The following is a 6,778-nucleotide window of genomic DNA, read 5'->3' as shown; positions in this document are numbered from 1 at the left end:
TCACAAATATATTTGTTCAAAGTTTTACTTTCCTGCCTAGAAATAATCCTCCTGAAGTGAGCTTCGACTTATATGCTGAAAACCATCAGATACCACTTACTGAATTTTGTGATATATGCTTCATCCCTTCTGATGGGAGCTTAGCCGAGCCTAGGCCGGCTGGGTTTGAGGACTTTTATCGCACTTTGACAGTGGGAGATGAGAGAGGGGTGTCAGCCACCACGGCTGCTAGCATACACTTTCCTGCCATACATTATTTTTCCTTATTTGTTGCTAAGTGCTTGCTTGCTAGAAAGAAAGTAGGTGCGCTCAGCGCACCAGACTTTGTTGTTTTACGCCGAGCACTAGAGGGCGACAACACTCATAGCTTGGGAGCTATTGTAGCTCGTCGCCTCCATCTTAATAAATCCCAGGGTGAAATACACGGTGGGATTTTTTCTACTCGTTTGGCGGCTCACTTCGAGGTTGAGATACGCCCTCATGATTACCCTCTGACCAAGGTTTACCTAGACCAGGCAGAAATGGAACACCATCATTTTCTTGCACGAGATTATCCTAACATCCCCATTCCTTATAACCTGGTCTTTAGCGTTAAAACTCGTGATATTATTCCCTTGCCTACACCTGCTTTGTTTGATTCTGCTGCCAGGGCAGATATAGGATTATGCCTGAGGATATCATCGCCTACCGGAACGCTCAGGCTGCTGCGGAAAGCGGGACAGGAGGAGCCTCAGCAGTGGGACGAGTGGATGCCTGCTCCTCAGCACCCCTACTACCCTCCAGGCTACTGATCGACTACCAAGTTAGGCCAAAAGCCTAAGCTTGGGGCAGTACGTGTTTCCACCGACTTTACATTCATGTTCACTTATTCCATTTGTCGGTGTCCACACTTTTTCATTGTATCATCCATGCTTAGATTTATTTTCTTGCTTTCTTCTTGTGTGTTTGGAAAACTTTAGAAAAACAAAAGAAATTAGTTGTAGTCAACTTACTTTCTATGCATGCTTATTAGTAATATTAAAAAGAAAACCCAAAAAGATTTCCTTGTTCTTCTTTTGCTTGTTGGGAGCTTTCCCGTATAAATAGTTTTTCTCGTTTTTGCTTTCTCCTTTTATTTGCTTGTTCAAGAAAACCAAAAACTCCAAAAATATTTCAGTGTGTTTCTCTGAATTTCTTTTCTTTTTATTCGAGTTGTACCAAGGAGAAGACCACGATGAAAATGTTGAGTGGCTCTCATATGAATAATTGTTGAACTAATATAGAGCACATTTTACCTTGTCTTCTCCTGTTGAATAAACTGTTTGCAGATTCCAGCTTAGTCCACGACACTCTTGCACTATTATTATTTTCTTATCATTCGGTCGTGCAAGTGAAAGGCAATAATGACGAAATTCGGTGAACTGGCCGTGGCAGAGAGAAACTGGTATGAACTCGACTTGTTCTGTCTGTGTAAATATGTTTAACCTAGTATCCATGATTCAACCCATTATGATTAAACATGTTTGCAATGACAATTAGATATTATAGTTTCTCATGCCATGCATAAGTAGGTGGGAGTTGATAATGATTTACCTTGTATATCAACATTGCGTTAAAATGATTGTGATGTAGTATGATGATATGGTATCCTCCTCTGAATGTTCGAGTGGCTTGAATTGGCACATGTTCATGCATGTAGTTGAATCAAAACCAACATAGCCTCTATGATATTTATGTTCATGGTGTTCATATCCTACTCATGCTAGTGTCCAATGTTACTTATGCATAATGCATGGTTATGATCGTTGTTGCTCTCTAGCTGGCCGCTTCTCAATCTAATTGCTAGCCTTCGCCTGTACTAAGTGAGAATTCTGCTTGTACATCAAAAACCTTGAACCCAAAAGTTATTCCAGATGAGTCCACCATACCTACCTATATGCGGTATTACCATGTCGTCCTAAGTAAATTTGCGTGTGCCACCTCTAAAAACTTCTAAAAATATCCGTTTTGTGTGCCTGGATCGTTCATGGAACGACAGGAGGTAGTCGGTATCTTCCATGCTAAGCGGGTTATTCTCAGGTCGAGTGTTTATTCACTCGCCATCGCACGAGAAAAGGGCGGTAATAGGGATGCCCAGTCCCAAACTGCAAAATACAAAAAGAGTTAATCGCTCGAATAATCAAACGTAAACTCCCAATGGAGTCAAAACCTTTACTTTTTATCGCTTGGGAACCGCCACTAGCTTGTTTAGCATGGGAGATATTGATAACTGATGGTCGTGAAGTAAATGAGAAGGGTGCATGTCTCAAAATATCATTTACCTCTGTTTTAAAAATTGAGCTTTGGCACCTCTGCAAATCACTACTTCCCTCTGCGAAGGGACTATCTATTTGCTTTTATGTTGTGTCACCACCTTCTAAAACAAGCGCCAGAAACTGAGGTAGCACAACTGTCAAGATTTATGCATTGTGTAGCTAATGTTGGGTGCATCATGACTTGATCTTTTCTACCATGAATTACAATGTTTAGTTGCTGCTTGAACTTTGGAGGTGCTCTGCATTTATGTTTTGCGGTCTCAGAAAGGGCTAGCGAAATACCACTATTGTCATATTATATCATGGTTGTTTTGACAACGTGTTGCCATTTGAGATATCTTATTATTGCTCGCTAGCTGATTATGTCATTGATATGAGCCATTATAATCTTTAAGAGTTATTGACGACATGGTTAGTTATAATGTTGGCTGAAAACCTGGGTGATGTTTAAGCTTATTTATGCAAACAAGAGCAAAAGAGTTCGTAATTTTTTTTTCGCTTTCAGTTTACCAACTGAATTGCTTGAGGACAAGCAAAGGTTTAAGCTTGGGGAGTTGATACGCCTCCAACGTATCTACTTTTCATAACGCTTTTCCTCTTGTTTCAGACTCTAATTTGCATGATTTGAATGAAACTAACCCCGGACTGACGCTGTTTTCAGCAGAACTACCATGGTGTTGTTTTGTGCAGAAATAAAAGTTCTCGGAATGGAACGAAACTTTGCAAGGAATTTTTATACAATAAAAGAGAATTTCTGGAGCCAAGACCTGACAGAGACGGGCACCTGGGGTGGGCACAACCCACCAGGGCGCGCCCCCTCTCCTGGCGCGCCCAGGTGGGTTGTCCCCACCTGATGGCCCCGCTGACCCTGAAACCAACGCTATAAAATCCTATTTTCGGAGAAAAAAATCAGGGAGGAAGAATTATCATGATCCACGAGACGGAGCCGCCGCCAAGCCCTGTTCTTCCTCGGGAGGGCAGATCTGGAGTCCGTTTGGGGCTCCGGAGAGGGGGATCTTCGTTCTTCGTCATCACCAACCCCTCTCCATCACCAATTCCATGATGCTCCCCACCGGGAGTGAGTAATTCCTTCGTAGGCTCGTTGGTCGGTGAGGAGTTGGATGAGATTCGTCATGTAATCGAGTTAGTTTTGTTAGGGCTTGATCCCTAGTATCCACTATGTTCTTAGATTGATGTTGCTATGGCTTTGATATGCTTAATGCTTGTCACTTGGGGCCCGGGTGCCATGAACTCAGATCTGAACCGTTTATGTTATCATCATTATATCCATGTTTAGATACGACCTTGCAAGTTATAGTCACCTAGTACGTGTTATGATCCGGCAACCCAGGAGTGACAACAACCGGGCCCACTCCCGGTGATGACCGTAGTTTGAGGAGTTCATGTATTCACTATGTGTTAATGCTTTGTTCCGGTTATCTATTAAAAGGAGGCCTTAATATCCCTTAGTTTCCAATATGGACCCCGCTGCCACAGGAGGGTAGGACAAAAGATGTCATGCAAGATCTTTTAATAAAGCACATATGACTATTTACGGAATACATGCCTACATTATATCGATGAACTGGAGCTAGTGCCGAATCGCCATAGGTTATAACTGTCACATGATGAATATCATCCAACAAGTCACCGGTCCAATGCCTACAAACTTTTCCATATTGTTTCTGCTAAGTTACTACTACCATCATCACTGTTACACTTGCTACAAAATTACTGCTATCACTGTTACTGTTACTATTGCTACTGTCACTACTATCAAAACTACCAAACTACTTTGCTACTGATCACTTTGCTGCAGATAATTAATCTCCAGGTGTGGTTGAATTGACAACTCAGCTGCTAATGCCTTCAATTATTCTTTGGCTCCCCTTGTGTCGAATCTATAAATTTGGGTTGAATACTCTACCCTCGAAAACTGTTGTGATCCCCTATACTTGTGGGTTATCATGATCAAAGCATATGGTTTTATACATACTTTTGGAGAAGCCTGTATTTACAAGAAAGTGAGTGGGAGCTCTGTAGAATTTCTAATATTATATGTGGATGACATATTGTTGATTGGAAATAATATAGAATTTCTGGATAGCATAAAAGGATACTTGAATAAGAATTTTTCAATGAAAGACCTCGGTGAAGCTGCTTATATATTGGGTATCAAGATCTATAGAGATTGATCAAGACGCTTAATTGGACTTTCACAAAGCACATACCTTGATAAAGTTATGGGCCTTAATGGGCCATAAGGGAGTAGGAGAGGGCAGCCCGCAGGGTGGCACCCCCCCAAGGGAGTCCGAATTGGACTAGGGGGAGGGGGCGCGGCCCCCTCTTTCCTCTCCTTCCCTCTTTCCCCCTCTTGGAATAGGAAAGGTATTCCAACTAGGATTGGGAATCCTAGTTGGACTCCCCCTTGGCGCGCCCCCTCTAGGCCGCCGGCCTCCTCCTCCCCTCCCTTATACACGGTGGCGGGGGGCACCCCAAAGACACATCAGATATTCTCTTAGCCGTGTGTGGTGCCCCCCTCCACAGTTTACTCCTCCGGTCATAGCGTCGTAGTGCTTAGGCGAAGCCCTGCGCGGATCACATCACCAATACCGTCGCCACGCCGTCGTGCTGACGGAACTCTCCCTCGACCCTCTACTGGATCAAGAGCTCGAGGGACGTCATCGAGCTGAACATGTGCTGAACACGGAGGTGCCGTACGTTCGGTACTTGGATCGGTTGGATCGTGAAAACGTTCGACTGCATCAACCGCGTTAACATAACGCTTCCTCTTTCGGTCTACGAGGGTACGTGGACACACTCTCCCGTCTAGTTGCTATGCTTCTCCTAGATAGATCTTGCGTGATCGTAGGAATTTTTTTGGATTACTACGTTCCCCAACAGTTGTGCCCCCCCCCTCGGTGACCTCCCGCACCGCCTCTTCGCCCTATAAATCCCAAATATTCCAAAAATCCTAGGGGAGTCGACGAAACACAATTCCAGCCGCCGCAAGTTCCAGAACCACGAGATCCAATCTAGACACCATCGTGGAGTGGTTCATCATCCTCATTGGCGCCTCTCCGATGACGCGTGAGTAGTTCATCATAGACCTACGGGTCCGTAGGCAGTAGCTAGATGGCTTCCTCTCTCTCTTTTGATTCTCAATACAATGGTCTCTTGAAGATCTATTTGATGTAACTCTTTTTTTTGCGGTGTGTTTGTTGGGATCCGATGAACTTTGAGTTTATGATCAGATCTATATCTATGAATATTATTTGAGTCTTCTTTTGATCTCTTATATGCATGATTATTTATAGCGTCGTATTTCTTTTTCGAATCTTTGGTTTAGTTAGGCCAACTAGATCGATTTTTCTTGTCATGGGAAGAGGTGCTTTGTGATGAGTTCGATCGTGCAGTGTTCTTTCCCAGTGACAGAAGGGTCAGCAAGACACGCATGTATCGTTGCTATTAAGGATAACAAGATGGGGGCTATTCCTACATGAATATATCTGGTCTACATCATGCCATCGTTCTTATTGCATCACTCCGTTTCTCCATGAACTTAATACACTAGATGCATGTCGGATAGCGGTCGATGTGTGGAGTAATAGTAGCAGATGCTGGCAGGAGTCGGTCTACTAATCTTGGACGTGATGCCTATATATTGATCATTGCCTTGGATATCGTCATAATTATTCGATCTTCTATCAACTGCCAACAGTAATTTGTTTACCCGCAGGTCAGTTACATCAAGGGATAAAAATGCCGATGATTCAAAAGTGTCCTGGAGTATGCGCCAAGTCTTCAAAGGATTTCATCTTGAGTATGTCGTGGAGATGACAAACACGACTCACTTGTAGGTTGTCTAGGGGTCCTCGGCCCAACCCATGATTGGGGCCCGACGTGGTTAGGACCCCTATCCAGAACACCATCACCCGGGTGCGTCCACGAGCAGCATCCAAGCAGCCCTCAAATTTGCCTATCTACATCTAACACCTCGTACTTTAATCATTTAAACCATACAAAGAATGCAAAAGAAACATCTACGTACTACGTAGATCAACTGGTACATGGGCAGCAGCGGCAACTCCGGCTCCTCCAGCTCCTCCGTGTCGGCACCCGCCTCCTCCTCAACCTCCAGTTCGGCAAAAGGCGCGTTGGTCACCGCCCATTCTTGCCGGATGAACCATCGATTCGCCTCGACATAGGCCTCATTCAGGTTGGACTCCAAGATGGCGGTCTGCTATACATTTCCGTCGCCTGGGCGACCTCGTACTTCGCCATGACGAAGCCAGCAACCGACATCGGCTCCTCCTCCTCCATGGGCTCCGGCTGCTGCTCCGGTTTCGGCTCCTCCTCCTCCTGCTGCTCCTCCATCTCTGACGAATCTGGAGACAGGCCCGCTGCCAGCGGGGCGGTGCGCCTAGCCCGGATCTCCCCGAGCAGTTGGACACACCGCTCGGGCGTAAGCATAGCGTAGGCCG

The sequence above is a fragment of the Triticum aestivum genome, chromosome 4D (genome assembly GCF_018294505.1).
Source record: "Triticum aestivum cultivar Chinese Spring chromosome 4D, IWGSC CS RefSeq v2.1, whole genome shotgun sequence".
Lineage (NCBI taxonomy): Eukaryota > Viridiplantae > Streptophyta > Magnoliopsida > Poales > Poaceae > Triticum > Triticum aestivum.
The sequence above is the reverse complement of the archived record's forward strand: the minus strand, read 5'-3'. Positions refer to the sequence as shown.